The sequence below is a fragment of the Delphinapterus leucas genome, chromosome 2 (genome assembly GCF_059928025.1).
Source record: "Delphinapterus leucas isolate spDelLeu-1000000601 "Yukka" chromosome 2, BTC_Dleu_Yukka2, whole genome shotgun sequence".
NCBI classification, from domain to species: domain Eukaryota; kingdom Metazoa; phylum Chordata; class Mammalia; order Artiodactyla; family Monodontidae; genus Delphinapterus; species Delphinapterus leucas.
In genome coordinates this window covers 68,324,972-68,346,245 of record NC_143130.1, presented here as the reverse complement: position 1 = coordinate 68,346,245, position 21,274 = coordinate 68,324,972, and the positions used below count along the sequence as shown (strand labels likewise).

Below are 21,274 nucleotides of genomic sequence, written 5' to 3'. Positions count from 1 at the left end.
CTTACTGCTGTATCCCCAGTGCCTAGAACAGTGCTGGGCACAGAGAAGAGGTTCAATACAATTTTGTTGAATAAGTAATTGACTGAATGATTCAATGGACAAATAAATATGCATGACAGGGAGTCTACAGGATCTGGAACCAGGCTGAGTTCTTCAAGGCCCCCCATGCAGGGTGACTTAGACGACCCCTTTCCAGCCTCAGGTATCTTGCCCCAGCCCCAGCCAGGCCTTCCAGAATCCAGCTTCCTTCTCCGTCTCCTCTCACCCTCCCTCAGCCTTTTTCATGCCCTCAGCTAAGGGCCCAGCAGGCCTGGCTGTGATGCCGGTTCAGTTCTGCCTGCCTTGAAGCAGAGGGCCAAAGTGGGGTTTTATCTGAGGCTCTAAGCCACCTGGTACTGGGAAGGGAGGAGACAGGAGCAACCAGGCGGGGTGAGGGGGTGAGATTGCAAAGGTAGGGGCAGAAGGACACACCACCCCTTGGCCCCAGCCGCATTTTTACACATGCAAATTCACGAATCTACACCCCACCCAGCATCAGCCCTTCCTTCCCCCTGCAGTGTCTCCTACTCCTTTAGTAAAATGAGAAGCTGCTCAGGGTGCCAGCCAGGTGCCAGCCACCGCAGGGGCGCCTCATCCTCTCAGCTCTTTCTGGAATGGGATTCATTTTATAGGCAAGGAAACTGACACTCAGAAGGACTCCTTTGCTTTTTGACCTTATGCTCAGCTGCCCTGTTTGAGAATGTTCACAAAAGCATGTATTCACTTTTATAATTAAAGAGAACACTTGTTAAATATTACAGATAAAATAAATGGTGGTGGGATAAAAGAATAACCCAGTTTTATAGGTGGAAGAAAAAGAGAGACAGAGAGAAGAGACAAAGGAAGGAAGGAAGGAAGGAAGGAGGGAAGGAAGGAAGGAAGGAAGGAAAGGAGGGAGGGAGGAAAGGGGGCAGGGGGAGGGAGAGACGGAAGGAGGGAAGGGCTTCCATTCCCCTATGAGAGAATGGACACCCTTAGCACCGATCACAGGTGAACACTGCAAATATTTCTACTCTCTGATGTGACAGACCAAAAACAATGTGTTGAGGTGAGCATGCTCGCCAATCTTCCTCAACCCCATCCAGTCCGCCAAAGACAAACCCCTCATTCTCTACTCAGTTACCCCCTTCTCCTTCCTCCTGGGCAGGGCAGCTTCTTTTGGGGAGGAAGAGGGCTAACTTGACCTATAAGTAATACAACATGTTGAGGGGGAGGGACAGGGCAAGAGGAGAAAAGCAGGCCCCTGGAGTGGGGGTAGAGGGGGCTTAGGGACTTTAGGGGAATAAGGAGTTGGATTCCGGTAGAGCCAGGGAAGAGGGTTTATAAGTGAAAAGGAAGTAGGAAGGAAAAGGGAGCTTGATAAGCACTGCTGTGGACTGTGTATTTGAAACCCTTTTATGTCCTTGAAAACTTGAATAATGAATTTTTTGGAATCTATAATACAACACAAATGAACATATCTACAAAACAGAAACAGACTCACAGACATAGAGAAGAGACCTGTGGTTGCCAAGGGGCAAGGGGAGTGGGAGTTTGGGATTAGCAGATACAAACTCTTATATATAGGATGGATAAACAACAAGGTCCTACTCTGTAGCACAGGGAACTATATTCAATATCCTTGACAAACCATAATGGAAAAGAATATATATATATAACTATGTCACTTTGCTGTATAGCAGAAATTAAACATAACATTGTAAATCAACTACACTTCAATAAAATTTTTAAAAATGAATTAAAAAAAGAATAAAAATTTTTTTTAAATTATCAGGGATTGTTGAACTCTGCCTCCTAAATGTCACGCTCACCAAGGCTCCTAAGGATCACCCAGGTGTTTAAACAGTGCCTTCCAGTTGGTAGAGGCTTTGCATGTGTTATTTCACAGCCACAACCAACCCGGGAAACAAATGATATCATCACCCCCATTTTTGGGTTAGGAACTGGGCCTCAGAGCAGGACAACCAGAATCTGAAGATTGAATGAGAGTAAGAGGTAAAACTAGGCTGTGACACCAAGTCCCCTGTGCCTCCCACGATCTGCACTGCCTCCCTCTAACCAGTATGCTCAGAGCAGCGGTCCTCGGTCCTGGGTGCACCAGAGTCACCGGGAGAGTCTGCAGAAAATGCATGTGTTATGGTCTCACCCCCAAGAGATTCGAAGTCAATCTTGAACAAGAAGAACAAAGCTGGAGACATCACACTTCCTGATTCCAAATTATATTAAAAAGCTATAGTAACAGTATGGTACTGGCATAAAAACAGACACATAGACCAGTGGAACACTAGAGAGCCCAGACATAAACCCACACACACAGTCAATAGATTTTTGACAAAGTTACCAAGAATACACATGGGGAAAGTATAGTCTCTTCAAAATGTAAAAGGTATAGGGAAAACTGGATATCCACATGCAAAAGAATGGAACTGGGTCCCTATCTTACACCATACACAAAAGTTAACTCAAAAATGGATTAAAGACTTAAATGTAAGGACTGAAACCATAAAACTCCTAGAATAAAATACAGGGGAAAACTCCTTGACATTGGTCTTGACAATGATTTTCTTGGATTTGACACCGAAAGCATAGGCAATAAAAGCAAAGTAAACAAGTGTGACTACAATCAAACTAAAAGGCTTCTGAACCACATAGGAAACAACAAAAGGAAAAGGCAATCTGCTGAATGGGAAAAACTATTTGCAAACCAGATGTCTGATAAGGTGTTAATATCCAAAAATATATAAGGAACTCACACAGTTCAAAAACAAAAAAATCCAAATAATTAAATTTTTTAAATGGGCAAAGGACCTGAATAGATATTTTTCCAAACACATACAAATGGCCAACAAGTACATGGAAAGATGCTCAACATCACTAATCATCAGGGAAATGCAAATCAAAACCACAAAGAGGTATCACCTCACACTTACGAGAATGGCTACTAGCAAAAAGACAAAAGGTAACAAGTGCCAGTGAGGATGTGAAGAAAAGGGAACCCTTGCGCACCGTCACTGGGAATGTACATTGGTACAGCCATTACGAAAAACAGTATGGAGATTTCTCAAAACATTGAAAATAGAACTGCCGTATGATCCCACAATCCCACTTCCGGGTATTTATCAAAAAGAAATGAAAACAAGATCCTGAAGAGATATCTGCACTCCCACGTTCACTGAAGCATGATTTACAGTTGCCAAGACATGGAAACAACCTAAGTGTTGATCAAAAGATGGATGGATAGGGACTTCCCTGCTGGCGAAGTGGATAACACTCTGCGCTCCCAATGCAGGGGGCCCGGGTTCTATCCCTGGTCGGGGAACTAGATCCCACGTGCATGCTGCAAGTAGGAGTTCCCATGCCATACCAAGGAGCCCATGTGACACAACTGGGGAGCCCGCCTGCCGCAACTAAGACCCGGTGCAACCAAATAAATAAATTAAAAAAAAAAAAAGATGGATGGATAAAGAAAATGTGGTGTATATACAGACAACAGAATACTATTCAGCCTTAAAAAAAGAAGGAAGGGACTTACCTGGAAGTCCAGTGGTTAAGACTCTGCACTTCCACTGCAGGGGTGAAGGTTCGATCCCTGGTACGGGAGCTAAGATCCTGCATGCCTCACGACGCAGCCAAAAAAACGTGAAACCTTGCCATTTGAGACAACGTGGCTGGACCTAAAGGACATTATATTAAGTAAAATAAGCCACTTTATGTGGAATCTTAAAAAAAAAAAAAAGTTGACCTCATGTTAACAGAGAGTAGAATGATTACCAGAGCAACCTCTCAGGATGGGGAAAAAGGGGAGATGGTAATCAAAAGGTAAAAGCTTTCAGTTATAAGATGAATACATTCTGAAGACCTAATGTACAGCATGTTGACTATAGTTAATAATAAGATACTTTATATTTGAAATGTGCTAAGAGACTAGATCCCAAATGTTCTCCCCTCACACACACAAATGGTCACTAAGTAAGGTGGTGGGTATGTTAATTAACTTGATTGTGGTAATCATTTCACAATGTATACATATATCAAAACACCACATGGTACACCTTAAAAATTAATAAAAGTTAAACACATACATTTTGTCAACCATACCTCAATAAAGCTGGGGGAAAAGAATCCAATGTTGTTTGGGACCTAGACCAACCTTCAAGAAATACTGAGATAAGTTGTGTGGACAATGTGGCTCTACAGTGGGCTGAGTCATTCTCCTGACCATGGAGGGTGGCCTCACACCAGAAAGGGTCAGTATGGAGGCCTCCCAAGGCAGGCAGGGCTGGTGGCTGAGCCAAGATGATGGGTCATTCATTGTGCCCACCACACCTCCTGTCCAGGGAGCTTGGGACAAATGGGTGGGCCCTAGGATACCTGGACCACTTGAACAAGAGTGGTGGGCTTGTGGTTTGAGGAGGGATAGAGATAGCCAGGATCTTGCTGGGGTGTATCAGGAACACAGTGATGACCGCCATGTGGGCCTGGGGACAAGGAAGGTGAGGGAGCACAGCTAAGTTCCAGGAGACACGAGGGCCATGCCTTTGGGACTGGAAGCTGCTACCATCAGACAGTCCTTTATGGTCCCACCATCCATCCACTTTTTTTATTATTATTATTATTTTTTATTTTTAGTTGCATTGGGTCTTCGCTGCTGCATGTGGACTCTATTTGTGGTGAGCAGGGGCTACTCTTTGTGGTGCACAGGGTTCTCATTGCGGTGGCTTCTCTTGTTGCGGAGCACAGGCTCCAAGCACACGGGCCTCAGCAGTTGTGGCGCGTGGGCTCAGTAGCCGTGGCTCGTGGGCTCCAGAGCACAGGCTCAGTAGTTGTGGCACACGGGCCCAGCTGCTCCACGGCATGTGGGATCCTCCCAGACCAGGGCTCGAACCCATGTCCCCTGCATTGGCAGGCGGGTTCCTAACCACTGCGCCACCAGGGAAGCCCCACCACCATCCACTTTTACAGTCATGGTTTCCTTTTGATTCTTGCCAAGAATTTAGACAAGTTCCTTTTAACAATTCCCCCTGCTTTTTCTGCAAGGCACTAACCACAAAGTTATTAACAAACTGTGTAATCCGTTGCTGTGTTGAAAGTGCAGGTTTGCTCACCATCTATTCCTACCTCCTGCTCCAAGGGGTCCTTCCTAGAGAACAAACACCTACATGCACAGACTCCCTTGCAGCTAGAGTTCCACACTGATTTGGGTTCTACCAATCGATGGACTCATCTGAAACTCAAATTCAGAACTGAGCCAAGAGGGGACAGAGGCAAACATGAGGCTCCCATTTTGTTGCAGAGGCACTGGGGTTCTAGAAGATGCGACTGCGGCAGCAACTGCCCCGATACGGCCTGAATGGGACATTCTCAGAGGCCTGGTTCTTAAGGGTCACTCCTGGGAGCTCAGCCTAATGCCTATTTCTCCAGACCTTTCAGCAGTTCTAAAGGTCATTAAAAAAAATTTTTTAATAAAAATACATAAATAAAATTTTTTAATTTATAAATAATAAATTTAAAAAATTTTAATTAAAAAAGAATAAAGGTAATTTAGTACTCTGCAATAAGTCCTTTTCTGCATAAATAGTCAGAGATGATTCAGTTCTTGGCAGCTGAATCCTGATTGATTCTGTCATTCAATGCCATAGCTGTCTTATCCACCACTGAATCCCCAGTCTCTATCTGGAGCCTGGAACATAGTAGGTGCTCGGGAAATATTCATGCTGTACTGACTAGATGAATACGTTTCCAGGCTATCTTACGGCTGCTCAGAGAAGTCCAGAGAAAAGGGCTGTGTCTACTGGGGGTCCAACTTTCCAGCCAGAGACAGCCCTCAGGGGCTGGAGGGGACAGCTTGACAGCCAGCCCTTTCCACCCGCTGGATTTGCCCCTTACTCACCAAGCGTCAGCCTCCTTGTGAGATCTGAAGGGTAAGAAGAGAGGAGAGGAACCAGTTCCCTCTCCGTCCCTGGTCCCTGCCCCTCCTGCCACCCACAAGTGACAATTGGAAATCTCTGGTTTCACCTCACCTGAAGTCTTCTTCTCAAAGGGAGTCCTTCAAGGCCCCCAGTCACTTCACAACAAAACAAACCCAGTCAGGGTGCAAATCAGTTCTATTGATTTGCAATTAGAAGAATCAATTAAGAAAAACATTACAACAGTTTCTAATCCCTGCCATTAAAAAAAATCACTCCACTTGAAAGGTTCTGAGTGGTCACATCCTTCCCTGGGCTTCAGAACTGCTCTGTCTCCCCCTGTACTCAGAGACAGAGCCTGGGAAGCTGCAGGTTTCCTGCTGGAGCACCCCAGGTCCACTTCTACTGATCATTTAGAACAGGGGTCTCCAACCCCCTGTTAGGAACCGGGCCGCACAGCAGGAGGTGAGTGGAGGGCGAGCCCCAGCGAAGCTTCATCTGCCGCTTCCCATCGCTCCCCATCACCTGCATTATCACCTGAACCATCCCCATTCCCACCCCCATCCGTGGAAAAACTGTCTTCCATGAAACCGGTCCCTGGCGCCAAAAAGGTTGGAGACCGCTGATTTAGAAGGATAATAAAAGCCTGACTCATTAGCTCTTGCTCTCACCTGGTCCTCAGGCATTTCCCTCCATGCTTGCAAGATGGCTGCTACAGCTGCAAGCGGCGAGAGGTGTCCTGTACAGTTCTTGGGGTCTCAGAACACTCTGGGCCGTGTCCAGACGCAGGAAGCAAGAAGTCCCTTCTCCGCACAGTTTTTTACGAGCAAGGGATCCATTCCCAGAAGCCCCCACAGAGCCTCTGCTTTCTGTCTAGAACTGCATCACGGGGCCCCTTCTTGCCCACCACTGGCGGTGGACTTGAACAAAGCTCTCTTTACTCTTTGGGCCAGAGAGGGACCCACACCACCCCTTAGGGCAGATGCCCCCACTTGGCTCTGCCAGCAAGGAGGGAGCAGAAGGGATGGGTACTGGATAGGCCACTGGCGGGTCTGCCCCTGGCCTCCGTGCTGCGGTGTGGGAGAAGGTGCGACTGTGCTCATTTCCCCGGCGCCAAAAGTTGCTGAGGGACGCCCCAGACCACACCCACAGGCCGGCCAGAGTCGGCTCTTGGCCTGTGATTGGATCTCCTGCTCTTTCCCGACTGCGCACGGCACTTCCGGGGATATAAAGCGCAGGGGCAGGAAGTATGGCCCTGGCGCTGCCTCCCGCGGGGAGGTGGGAGGGGGGCGGGACTCCCAAAGCAGAGAGTTACCCCAGAAACGAACACTCTCCTCCCAGACACCCCAAACCGGTGAGAAATCCTTTCTGAGAAGTACTAGAAATTATTACTGTCTTAATGAAACTCGGCCTACCTTCCTTGCATCGATACCCCGCCCACCATAGATCCATGCCCCGCCCACCTTGCGTCCAGGTCCCTGCTGCCCTCCCCGGGAATCCTTCCCTGCTTTGGCTGCAGCAAGCAGGACAATGTATACTGTCCCCTGGTACACTAACATCCGCCCGAGCAGTCATTAACAGAGTCACCATCAATTTCTCCAGAATAATTGCTATTGTACAGGGAACTTAATGGAATCTCAGGGTCATTTTTCATTTAAAAAAAAAAAAAAAGATGAGGGGTGGGTGTAAAGCAAAAGGAAGGAAAGCAGGCCCTCGGCCAGCACAGGGCTGCTCTAGTCACCCCGCCCGTGGCGATCTCCGAGAGCCTGTGATGGGGAGCACGTGGTACTCTAGCTGGTTAATCACCCAGCAGAATGGAGACTGAGGCTTATTAGGTAAATGAAGCATGATGGATGTTTTATTTCAACAGTGGAATTGGGAGAAGAAGGGAGGCTGGGAGGGTCTTGCCGCAACAGCTGGATAAAGCTAGTCAGGAGGGGCCAGGTTCTGGTGTCTGGGCAAGGGGAGGGGGCACTGCGGACCCCAGCACATAGGAAGAGCAGAGTCAGGGAGGGGTAAGCAGCAGGAATTCTAAGCCCGACTCACAGCAGTAACGGGTTTCCTGTATTGAATAGGAAACCTTCAAATGATACTTTGTGCCCAGCATATACCTGTCCAGGGAGGTAAGACTTAAACCAGATCATGGATAGCACACGCTGAACAACGCCCCTTGTTCCCCAAGGAAACCCCCGCGGGGCTATTTCCTCCTAGGAGAGAGCCCTGCCTTGCTGGGGTGCCCTTCTCTTCAGGAGGAGGGACAGCTGTGGGCTTCGGTGAGCTGGGGGAGTGGCCCAGCCAGACTCCGCCCCCCTGCAACCTGGAGGACGGTGGTGACTGAAGGCTCTGGGAGGGGAGCCCTCAGCTGCATCCTACTGAGGCCTGTACTGGGCGCTGGGGGTTTGCTCACAGATGGCTGGAGGAGCCTGTTTCCCAAGGGCTCAGAGAAGCTGGCAGGAAGTCCCCTGGGGAGGGAAGCTGGTCAGTTCCAGCTGTTCTTAAGCACCAATCAGGCCCTGTGTCACCTCACTGAATACATCCCAATCCCCTGCCAAGTACCATGGCTGCCTGAGAATTATTATCCTCACTACACAGATGAGGAAACCAAGGCTCAGAAAGGTCAAGGGACTTGCTCAGAGTCCCTTGGCAAGTGAGTTCGGGCAGAGGCAAACGTAGGCCCATGACTCTAACTTCGGCACAGATGGCAGGGCAGCTTAGCAGGCTCCTGGGGCATGGTTCTTGTTGAGTTCATCTTCTTCCTCCTTGTCTCCTTTGGGAGATGCTGGTCCGTCCAAGAGAAGAATCTCGTGTCTTCTGCTCTTGCATGCATTTGTTCATTCAATAGACTTGAACTGGCCAAGTCCTAAGTGCCTGGTGTGTGCACTTAGATTTGAACCAGACGCAGGCCCTCAGGGGCCTCGGGGGTCTGACAGCCTAGGAGGGCTGCAGAAGGGACCAGTGTGGGATCTGCAATCAGAGGCGGGGACTTGAGTCTTGGCTCTGTCGCTGGTGAGCCCTGGCGTCCAGGACAAATGCTTTAACTCCTCAAAGCCTCTCTATCTGTACAACGGAAATAAAGTTCATCTACTTTCCAAGATTATTGGAAGAATTGAAAAAGAGCTCAGGTCCACAACCCCTTATCCAAATTCCTTAGGGCCAGATGTATTTCAGGATCCAGAACATTTTTTTTTTTGGAATTTAGGAAGGGAAGATGGTGGAAATACCACCTATTTCATATCACTCCGATGATCTGGGACAGGGCCCTGTAATCAAATGCATTAACATTTCTGCAGGAAAACTAATGAATATTCACAGTCCATGGGTAAATAAAGACTAAAAATAGTTGCCAAATGAATTTTTAAAAAGCTTTTGGTGTTCAGAGTGTTTGGGAGCTCAGGATTGTGGATAAAGGATCTGGATAGTAATGATAGCAGTAGGTACTATTTACTGAGCATTTGCTGATTGGCATGGATTAACTCACTGAATCCTCACAGCCAGTCCATGAGATCAGGAGCCATGATTATCCCTGTTTTGTAGTCAGGGCTGAGAGACCAGAGAGGTTGATTCACTTGCTTATAAGCACACAGGTGCTAAAGGGGAGAGTCAAATTGGACCCAGGCAGTCAGGCTTCTGCATCTGTGCCTTTGCTCAGGTTAGAAATTGAGAAAGGTGGTGGGGCTGCGGGAGGGCCTCAGACAGCACCTAAGCCATCTTCCTGATGTGACAGACAGGCACAGAGGGGAACAGTGAATTCCAAGGTCTCCTGCCCTCTTTCTATCAGGGCTGGGAATAGAGCCATGTTTCCAGACTACTTATCCAGTGTGCTACACACACACGCACACACACACACTCTCTCTCTCTCTCTTTGATCCCATCCTTCCAGCCTCCACTTCCCCAGCACCCACCCAAAACGTGCTTCCACAGACTGAGGTGTCAGGTAAGAGAGCAGGACATCCATGGCACCTGGCCTCCTTTCTGCCTCTTCTCTCCTCCTGTGTGATGCCCCTCCCACCACCATCCCCTGGGGCACCCACCTGCTTTTCCCCAGGGATCTAAAGCGGGTGGTAGCCGTGAGGGGATGTCCGTGGGCAGCAGAGGCCTCGCTGGCTCCTGACCCACACAGCCTCACTTCCGCCTGACCGCACATACGCAGAGTGAGGTACGGGAAGCCCAGAGACCAGACCTGGACTCACACAGGCCTGAGTTTAAATTCTAGCTCCTTCTCTCACTAGGCTGGTGAATGATGTCAGTCTCCTGAGGCCTCGAAAGAGGAACAGGTACTCCGCGAGGGATGGGGCACATTTGTGAGTTAACAAGGTGAGCTGGATGGAGCCTGAGTGACCAGCTTCCCTCCCCAGGAGACTCCCTGCCAGCCTCTCAGAGCCCTCGGAAACGGGCTCCTCCAGCCATCTGTAAGCAAACCCGCCGCACCCAGCACAGGCCCCTGCAAGCTGCTGCTCAGGGCTCCCCTCTCAAAGCCTTCGGTCACCGCTGTCCCCCAGGCTGCAGGGGAGGGGGGGAGAATGGCCGCTGCCCAAGTGCCCCCCAGCTCACTGCCGCCCACAGCTGTCCCTCCTCCCAAAGAGAATGGCACCCCAGCAAGGCAGGGCTCCCTCCTGGGGAGGAAACAGCCCCACGGGGTTTTCTTTGGGGAATGAAGGAGGTCGTTCAACGTGTGCTGTCCCCAATCTGGTTTAAGTCCTACCACTGGGACACATACGCGGTGGGCTCAGGACTAGTTCCCCCAGTCCACGAGCTCTTATCCCAGGGCCTCTTGGGCAATGGCCCAATGGTGCTCTTCAGAAAGCTGTGAGGCTGGGCCTGGGGACCACCCATCACCCTCTCAAATGTGATGGGGAGGGCTCAGGGCTGCCAGCCCGGGAGCCGTGGTCCCAGCCTTCTGTCTGCCGAGAGGAAATCGTTCTCTCTGGCAGGATGGTTGATGGTTCACAGTCCAGATTTGTGAGTCAGGAACATGAGTGTGAACTCCAGTTCCACCACTTCCTAGCTGTGTAACCTTGTTCATCTCTCTCGACCTCTGTTTCTTCATCTGTAAAATGGGGACGATATTTCTCTTACTTCAAAGGGCTGCTGTGAGGATTAAACAAGATCGCTGATCCAACAGCAAAGATGTATTGAGCCCCTGCTACGTGTCAGACACGCTGCTGGACGCTTTGGGTGGAGGGTTCAGCAAACAGACACGGCTCTGGCCTCCCCTGGAGCTTGTAGTCTGGTGGGTGAGCAGACAGTCAGGGTGCAGTATAACAAAATATGATGAAAAGAACTTGGCTTCATAAGTAAGAGTTCTTATTATCTACCTTTGGGGGTGTGGCTGTGCTTAGCTAACATTAATTAATTAATTTAAAATTTAATTTATTTATTTTTGGCTGCGTTGGGTCTTCGTTGCTGTGTGCAGGCTTTCTCTAGTTGCGGCGAGCGGGGGCTACTCTTCATTGTGGTACTAGGTCTTCTCATTGCGGTGGCTTCTCTTGTTGCAGAGCATGGGCTCTAGGCGCGCAGGCTTTAGTAGTTGTGGTGTGCAGGCTCAGTAGTTGTGGCTCGCGGGCTCTAGGGCACAGGCTCAGTAGTTGTGGCGCACGGGCTTAGCTGCTCCGTGGCATGTGGGATCCTCCCAGACCAGGGCTCGAACCCCTGTCCCCTGCATCGACAGGCGGATTCTTAACCACTGTGCCACCAGGGAAGTCCCTTAATTTATTAAAGCATTGCTATGTATCAATATTTATTATTTATTTGTGGGCTATTATGAGAGTTAAATGAGATTTTATATATAAATACGTAATATAACCATATATATTGTATATGCATAATCTCAATGAGCCCTCATAAAAATCTTATGCAGTAGGTATTTCCTCCATTTCTCAGGTAAGGAAACTAAGGTTTAGAGAGGTAGAGAGACTTGCCCAAGGTCACACAGCATGTAAAGGGTGGAACGGAGACTCCGGCCCAAGTCAGTGTGCCTCAAAACTCCTGTTCTTATCTGTAGGGATACTACCTCCTCTTAGCTCAGAGGCCATGATGGATGGCCATCATGATGATGGGTTCTCTGCAAATTACAGAGCCCTGGACAAATGTAAGGGGTTGTTATAGCTTCATTCCCTGCATCACATCTGATCCCTTGAACACCAGGCAGATGAACCCAGGGTGGGAGCCAGGGAGGTGAGCCACATGGGGATTCCGGAAGAGGGATTAGCTTCGCTTGCCAGTGGGGGACACCTGACATGTAGAGATGGCATCCTCCCATCTTTAGGGTTTCTTTAGGGTTTCTTGAAGCTGCTCAGCCCCAGAAGAGCCATCCCCAGAGAATTCATACTGTCCACAGAACAGCCTTTAGCTGGTCACTCTCTCCATCGTTGCAAGGCCAGTTCCGATCCCAGAGAATTCCCTAAACCCTAGATCCGCCATCTGGGAGGAGGTATAAGCTTTCGTGAGAGACACACCTGGCTCTGAATCCCCGCTCAGCATTTCCCAGCTGTGTGACCTCAGGCAAGTCACCTAACCTCTCTGAGCCTCGGGCTTCCTCGTCTGCCAAGTGGGGGAAAGGTCCGGACTGCAGGGTTCTTGTCAGGATTGAAGGTGACGTCCCCCAAGCACACAGGACGGTGCCTGCCACCGTCAACACTCGGTAGGTGGTAGGAGATAAAGTGCCTTGGTGGGTGGGTGCCACCAGAGAGAAGCAGTACCCGTCCTGGCCTATCTGTTACGCACACTTTGGAGAAATGCGGATGCTACTGAATCCAGCCAATTAGGAGGATTTCCCATAGAAATTTAATTCTTCAATAAAAAAGTACAAAATGACATAGGTGAAGCATTTTTAAACTGTAAATTAATGATCTATGGTTATAGCCATAATAATAGTAATAGCTACCAATTATGGAATATGGAAGGCCAAATCTGGGCCAGGAGCTAAATACACATGGTGCCCAGGTCCCCACCTTCTGACATAGGGACTCATGCATTTTGCAGACAGGGAGAGCAGGGTTCAGCGAGGTCAGTGGTTTGCCCACCATCCCACAGACACCATGTGGCAAAGCTTCAGCTTCTCACTCCTTCTCACTCCTGTGTCCTTCTCTCTCCAATGGCCAGGCATCTTCAAACACACTTACAGCAAAAAACCAAAGAGCAAACTGAGAACAAGAACTGTCTCTCATAGAGTTTAACTTAACTGTCTCCAGTCCCAGTTTAAATGGAATTGAGTCTTCCCTCTCCAGACCTGTATCCTCACACCAGTTCTACTTCAGTGCCATGAAAGCCTTATGAGACAAACGTAGCCCCAGGCCCCTCCCTGTAGCCCCTGGAGAATGTCAGTTAAAGACCCTCAAGTTGGGGGCTTCCCTGGTGGCGCCGTGGTTAGGAGTCCCCCTGCCAGTGCAGAGGACACGGGTTCGAGCCCTGGTCCAGGAAGATCCCACATGCCGAGGAGCAACTAGACCGTGCACCACAACTACTGAGCCTGTGCTCTAGAGCCCGCGAGCCACAGCTACTGAAGCTCATGTGCCTAGAGCCCGTGCTCCTCAACAAGAGAAGCCACCGCAATGAGAAGCCCGTGCACCGCGACGAAGAGCAGTCCCCGCTCGCCCCAACTAGAGAAAGCCCACGCGCAGCAACAAAGACCCAACGCAGCCACAAATAAATAAATTAATTAATTAATTAATTTTAAAAAAAGACCCTCAAGTTTCTCTCCTGCATCTTTGTGTAGTTGGAAATGAATCACCCAACTTTGCATCTATTCCCCTCAAGACCTTCCCTGATCTCAGAGAAATCTGTTCTCAGGGAACCCTTTGGAGTCTTCTCCAGTCTCCTCTTGTCCTCATGACTCCTCTGAGGTCAAAAATAGACAAGATGCTGCAGGCTGGGGACCGGCTACATTCACGGACGCTGGAGCCAGGCTAGAGATTCAGTCTCTGACTTGGTACTTACTGTGTGTCCACGGGAGAGTTACTCAATCTCTCTGTGCTTCTGCTTCCTCATCTATAATATGAGGTTGATAATAATAGCACCTACCTTCTAGGATTTTTGTGAGATTAAACAAATGCAAAGCACCTAGGACAGTGCCTGGCACCTGGGAAGTGCCCAGAAGCACTTAATTATTCCCCACCCCCTAAGTGTTCATATGTCACCCATGGCCATAATGATTTCCTCCCAATACTGAAGGTGAGAGGCAGGAGAGCTCCCTTTTACAAAGCCAGGCACAGTCCTAAACTCTTTAAATGCATCAGCTTCTAAATGTGCCAAGCACAGTGAATGGCCCATCATAGGTTCTCAGTAAATGTCAGGATCTCTGAAACCCAAGTTACTTTCTCACTCAGTTAACTTAGAGCCCTTTCCATTTTTTTTTAAACCATAATTATTAGAAACAAATTACATCCTAGAAGAGAACATAGGCAAAACATTCTCTGACATAAATCATACCTACGTTTTCTTAGGTCAGTCTCCCAAGGCAATAGAAATAAAAGCAAAAATAAACAAATGGGACCTAATCAAACTGACAAGCTTTTGCACAGCAAAGGAAGCCATAGACAAAATGAAAAGACAACTTACAGACTGGGAGAAAGTATTTGCAAATGATGCGACTGACAAGGGATTAATTTCCAAAATGCATAAACAGCTCAATAACAAAAAAACAAACAACCCAATAAAAAATGGGCAGCAGACCTAAATAGACGTTTCTCCAAAGAAGACATAGAGATGGCCGGCAGGCACATGAAAAGATGCTCAACATCGCGAATTATTAGAGAAATGCAAATCAAAACTACAGTGAGGTACCACCTCACGTCCATCAGAATGGTCATCATTAAAAACTCTACAGGGACGTCCCTGGTGGCACAGTGGTTAAGACTCCGTGCTCCCAATGCAGGGGGCCTGGGTTTGATCCCTGGTCAGGGAGCCAGATCCCACGTGCATGCAGCAACTAAGGGTTCACATGCCACAACTGGGGAGCCTGTGAGCCGCAACTGGGGAACCCGTGAGCCGCAACTAGGGAGCCCGCCTGCCATGACTATGGAGCCCACATGCCACAACTAAGACCCAGTGCAACCAAATAAATAAATAAATATATTTTTAAAAAAGTCTACAAATAACAAATGCTGGAGAGGGTGTGGAGAAAAAGGAACACTCCTACACTGTTGGTGGGAATGTAAGTTGGTGCAGCCACTATGGAAAACAGTATGGAGATTCCTCAAAAAACTAAAAATCGAACTACTGTATGATCCAGCAATCCCACTCCTGGATATATATCGAGACAAAACTATAATTCAAAAAGATACATGCACCCCTATGCTCATAGCAGCACTATGGAAACAACCCAAATAGACACTGACAGGTGAATGGATAAAAAGATGTGGTGTATAAATACAATGGAATACTACTCAGCCATAAAAAAGAATGAAATGATGCCATTTGCGGCCACTTGGATGCACCTAGAGATTATCATACTAAATGAAGGAAGTCAAAAAGAGAAAGACAAATACCATATGATATCACTTACATGTGGAATCTAAACTATGACACAAATGAACTTATCTACAAAACAGAAACAGACTCAGACTCAGAGACATAGAGAATGACTTGTGGTTGCTAAGGGGGAGGGTGGCAGAGGGACGGAGTGGGAGTTTAGGATTAGCAGGTGCAAACTATTATATATATATGTATAGCTGAATCACTTTGCTGTACACCAGAAACTAACACAACACTGTAAATCAACCATACTTCAATAAAATAAATTTTTGGTAAAAGTAGCAAATTACATCTTGATTGCCTTCAACAGTGTGTTTCTTAACGAAAACAAAACTTTTTTCCTTCATATATTTTTAAGTGGACAGAATCATTTTACAAGTCACCCAATGATTGACTCAATGATCTCTCAGGGTTGCCTTTCTTTGGGGACCCCCATTCTCCTAAACCCTGCTGCTCCTAAGTCCAGTATCCAGCCAACTCCCAAATCCTGTTGATTTCCCTTTAAATGTCCCTCCTTCCCAGGTCTTGCTCTTGGCTCATGTCCAGGCTTCCCCTCATCTTGAACTGTGACAAGCCCCTCCAGGGCTCCCCCCTTCCCGACTGACCCCACATGATCAGTCTCTCCTTTCTGGGGATCAGTTCCCTCCACAGAAACCATGGGCGGCTCCTCAGCCTGCCCCACCCGAAACCCATCCTTAGCCCTCTAAGGCCTGCTTTCGGCCACAACCTCATTCTGGGCTGTTTTTCTTGCTTCTGCAACCCAGCTGAAAACCCCTGGAGGCGGCAGCGTGTTTTAGGAGCCATGTGGACCTTCCGGCTTCTGACACTAACACAGGGCGAGCACACTTCCGGGTGATCAATGGAGTCCAGGCTTGCAAATTCAGTTCAGCTGGCTCTGTTTTTAGTTTGAGACATATTCTTGGACCTGATTTGCCAGTCTGAGTAACTAGGTGTGGTACCTTTTAAACATTATTAATAGGTCTGCGCTAATTACCCTTTGCACCTAGGCAAAATTTTACAGATTAGACTGACAGAGAAGGAGGCGTGAAAGGCTGTGCCTGAGGCCGCAGCATGAGTGGGTTGTCAGGATGGGGCTGGAACCCAGGACGCTGGGGTCCTAGGCAGGAGTCTTGCCCCCAGAAGAGGGAATAGGGCAGAGAGAGGTGGCATTCGGGCTGCAGGGCTGGGACACGGGGAAGCGGTTCCACCTGCGGAGATGGAGCCACTGTCTTGCCTGACTCCCAGAATACACCATCTACCGAAACCTCTTATTAAAAGTACTCTGGAGGTGATAAAAGTGTCACCAAAGATTTGCTCATTTTCTAAACTGTCATTAAAACAAAATTTATTGTCAGGGGAAATACAGGCAGTGGAGGAGGGAGGGTGGGCAGGGAGACAGGGAGGATGATTTAAAATCGGTCCCTTCCTGTGAGCCGTGGCCGCTGAGCCTGCGCTTCCGGAGCCTGTGCTCCGCAGCGGGAGAGGCCACAACAGTGAGAGGCCCGCGTACTGCAAAAAAAAAAAAAAAAAAAAAAAAATTGGTCCCTTAACAAATTAAAGACGTTCGCTCACAAGAGGGGGGCTTGGAGAGGGAAACTGCTAGAAGGTCACCGCTTTCTCCGTGCCAGCTGGCCGGGTCCTCACAGGCTGTCACACACCCTGCAGCCTCATCGTCCCCACCTCTATTCCATCCCTCTCCTAACCCATCCGAATGGCCAAATCCTCCCTCCCTCAGGCCCGCCCCATCCCTCCCCCTCCCCCAGGACTTCCAGCTCCCACCAGGGCTTCCTCAGCCCCACTGTCTGAACAGTAACTGGAACCCAAATCTGCATGGAAGGTTACAAGGCTGTTTCTCACCCGCACTGGACTGTAAGGTCTTTGAAGGCAGGAGACCTGCCTCTAAGTGTTGCTTGATCCTGAATCATCATAATGTCCTCGTGGCCGGGGTGGTTGGGGGAGACAGGAGTGTGACCTAATTCCCTTAGAATTAGGACATGTCAGCTGGGAAAGGGAACATAGAACCCAAAGAGTTCAAACCCTCATTATACAGACCAGGAGCCTGAGGCTCAGAGGGGAGATGGGACTCACCCAAGGTCAAACAGAGGAGCCACCAGAATTCATGTCTCTGGCTTCTAGCTCAGGGACCCAGCAGCCACCTCAAGAGCTCGGACTCTGGTTATAGGCTACCTGAGTCCAACTGTGGCCCCTCTCCCCTCGCTAGCTGTGTGACCTTGAACAAGTTACTGGACTCTGGTGTCCCAGGTACCTGTCTGGGTTGTTATCGGGATCAACTGGGAGAACGTAAGAGCTTTACTCAGTCACGTTGGTATTTATCATCCTCCTGTCACCGTCATCCTCATGATGGCAGGAGGGCAGTGCAGTTCAAAGCTGTCAGGGCTTCTGCCTTTTGTTTGGGCCCATATCACCTGCTCAACAAGTACCCCTGCATCCACTGTGTCAGGATTGGGGCGTACAGCCCCAGCCCTGAAGATGCTTCAGCCTGGCGGGGGCGACCACAGCTCTGAACACGGAGGTCACTGGGGCTGCTCAGACATGTCCCAGCCCTTGCTCCTTTGGGGCGGGTGGCAGACTTGCGTTGCCCCACCCGCTGAAGTTAAGTGATCATGTGTCTTGCTTTGGCCAAGCAGGACCAGCTCAGAAGAAGGCCTCTGGGGAAAGGAAGAGGGTGTGGCTGGCAAGTGTGGGAGCGAGGGTGTGGGGTGTGCAGCAGGTGCTGACCCACTGAGAAAGGGAAGTGAGAGCAGGTGAGGGCCAAGTTGCAGGCTAGGCCCTTCGGGATGGGTTTTCGGGTCTGAGCCAGGCCAGGAGGTGCCAGGCCCCGGTACCCCTTCCCCATCTCCCCCAGTGCGGGCACTCCGCCCTTGTCTAGAGTGAGGTTCAGGAACAGGCGCTGGCTGAGTGTGCCGCAGACCAGCTCCGGGAGCCTGGCACGCTGCCAGCCTGAGCGTCCACTCCGCTCTGCCCACGGTCACACTGTGTCCTCTGTGACAGGCTCTCCAAACTGAGGACCAGGCGCCAGCGTTCACAGGAGCGAATTTGGAAAAAGTAGCACATTTCAGAACTCGGGGGTGCCTCTCTGTGTACATGCCCTGAGGCCTGGGTGGGGAGGGGGGAGGAGATGACGGAGAAGAGGATTTTACATCCAGAAGGAGGGATGGGAATAGAGAATCTACGTGCATGGCAGGCAAAAGAAATCCAGAGGAATCCCTGGGGCTGGTGATCCCCGTGGGCTTCTTGGAGGAAGAGGAGCCTGGGTTGGGCTTTGAAGGCATGGCGCGCACAGGAGGAGGGGAGAAAGGAAAGCAGGGGGCGGGGTGCAGGAGGCGCCTGGGCACGTGGGGGTCATGGCCACTGCAGGGCCTGAGGAACCAGGACCCTGCAGGCCTCCCAGCATGGGGAGCCCCCTCCAGCCTCCGTGAGGGGGTTGCTTCCCAGCCTCTGCAGGAGGAGTCCTTTTTCTTCAAAGACCACATCTGAGGAAAAGGGAGCAGAAGGCCTGGCGGGCTGGGCCCTTCATCTAGAAAGCGGGTCAGCCTCCACGTGGAGGAAGGGAGGGCAGGCCAAGGGGCCAAGCCGCTGGCCCAAGCTGCGCCAGCCCCACAGGGGAGTCCTGCCCCAGTACAAGACACTTAGTGGTGGTCCCGCTACTCCCAGGCTCTCCCTCGGCCTCCCTCGCTCTCTGTTCCGGTCTCTGTTGGCCGCTGACACTCTCTTTGCATGCCTCACTGCCTCACTGCCTCACTTGGTGCTATGGCTGTGTCTTTGTTTTGCTTTCTATTGTTGTTTTCATCTCTGTTTCTGTCTGTTTCTCTCTGTCTCTCTGTTTCTCTCTCTCTCTCTGTGTGTGTGTGTGTGTGTGTGTGTCTCTGTTTCTCTCTCCTTCCTCTCTCTCTATCTGTGCAGCTCTGTCCTGCCTGTCTCTCTGTGTCTTGCTCTCTCTCCCTTCTGTCCCTCTCTTGATTGCTACCCCTCCTCTCTCCCTCTCTTTCAGGCCCCCCTGCCCTGCCCTGCATGTCTCTGTCCATCTGTCTGTCTCTGGTCCGCTCTCTGTCCCACAGCTCTACCTGAAAGACACTGGGATTCCAGGCTACAGAGGTTTCTTGAGGCTGGGCAGGCCTCCTGCAGACTTCAGCCTGCAGAGAGCTGGCTCCTCTTGCTTTAATCAAGGGGTGATCTGACTTTGGCTTCTTTTACCTCCTTTGCCTTTGATCTTTATCTTTCTTTGAAACCCTGTGTTGTTAGAAACCTATTCAGATGTCCTCATCCTTCCTGTGTAGCAGCCAAGACGACACTGGGCCAGGGGATCTGGCTGGGTTATTCCCCAGAAATCACAAGTCAAAGATCTTGCAAGGGCTTGGGCTGCAGCTGGATGCCTCCACCAGATTAAATGAGAGGTATCTCAGGAATCCTGCAATCCTGGCGTACTGGAAGGCCGTGTGGTAGAGGGGGACAGGATGATAGAGGGGGACCGTGGGGACAAAGTAGCACAGGGGACAGAGTGGTACAGTGGGGACATAGGTAATATAGGGGGACAGCGTGGGACTGCATGATTCAGGGGGACAGGGTGGCACAGGAGGGACAGAGTGGTACAGGGGAACACCGTGGGATCAGAAGATAGACCTCCCTGAGCTCTGCCATTGCTGAGTGCCTTTGGACAGATCACAACTCTGAGTTTCTATTCTCTCTTCTAGAGTTTTCATAGCTCTCCTCTCTTGGGGATTACACTGGATATGAGAATTCTATGCAGCGATACGTGTAAAATGCCCAGTGGATTACCTGGTACATAGCAAGTGCTATATTCAGTTTCTTCTACCTTCCTCTCCCTGCGCTGTGATTTCATTAACGGCCAGGCTCACGGGAGCCACAGGACATCCCCGCCACAAAGACAGGGCCTCGCTTACTGCCCCGCCAAAGAGGTGAGCCAGCTGGGCACAAGGATATTTACTAACACACAGGCTCGTCCCTATGCCCCTGCCCTGTGCATGACGACCTCTGGACTCTTCTTGCAGCATCTCCAGGGCTCTCAAACCTCCAGGTTTATTCACCGGAGGCATCAGGGCCACAGCAGGCCCAGCAGAAGTAAATGACAAGCACAAAAGCAACGACCAGAATAATAAAGCAATCAACTCATGTAGTGTCCTAGAGCCTCTCCCCTGACATCCCTGTGCTCGATTCCCATGAGACCCTCGAGATGAGAAGGTCCCAGATGAGGGGCCAGACCCACTCAGGTGACCCAGCAGGTCAGGGCCAGAGCCGGGTCTGAACCCTGGCCTGCTGGTGTGCAGACCAGCCATGGTGCATACACCAGGAAGCCCCAAGCGCAACCCTCAGAGACTGGGACTCAGCTGGTAGGGCTGGGGCCTGGGAATCTGCATATCCACAGGCTCCCCCAGTCTGAGAAACACCCCTCCTCAACATTTGCACGGAAGGCAGTGAGTCTAGCTCAGCTATCTCCTCAAAGCGGCAGAAGCTTGGTTCATGGTTACTCACCCCGTCCCTTACTGGGGGCAGTTTAAGATCAAGGCCTTATTAGACAAGCTGGAAGGAGACGAGCTGGGTCTGGAAACGTGGATGCTGTATCTGATGCTGGGGTGCCCCCTGAATTCACTCTCTGGGGTTCCTTGCCGGGTGATGAAATAAATTGAGAGCCACTAGTTGTCAACCCTGGGTGCACACTGGAGTCACCTGGGGGCTCTTAAAGATACGAGGCCTTGGAGCTGGCCCGTAGAGATGGCAAGGTGATTCTTCTAGGGTGTTGCCTGGGCGTGTGGGATTTGTTAAAAGCTCCCCAGAGGATTCTAATGTGCGGCCAAGTTTGAGAATCACTGAAGCAGGCC

General features: G+C 50.0%; 1 long non-coding RNA gene across 1 annotated transcript in view; it reads right to left on the bottom strand.

Moving 5' to 3' along the window:
* Positions 1-13,242, bottom strand: part of LOC111177596 (uncharacterized) — a 150,532-nt gene extending 137,290 nt beyond the window's left edge. Inside the window, exon 1 of the long non-coding RNA XR_016392058.1 lies at positions 3,572-13,242. This is a non-coding gene — a long non-coding RNA (uncharacterized LOC111177596). The remainder of the gene's footprint in view (positions 1-3,571) is intronic.
* Between the last annotated feature and the right edge of the window lie 8,032 nt (positions 13,243-21,274).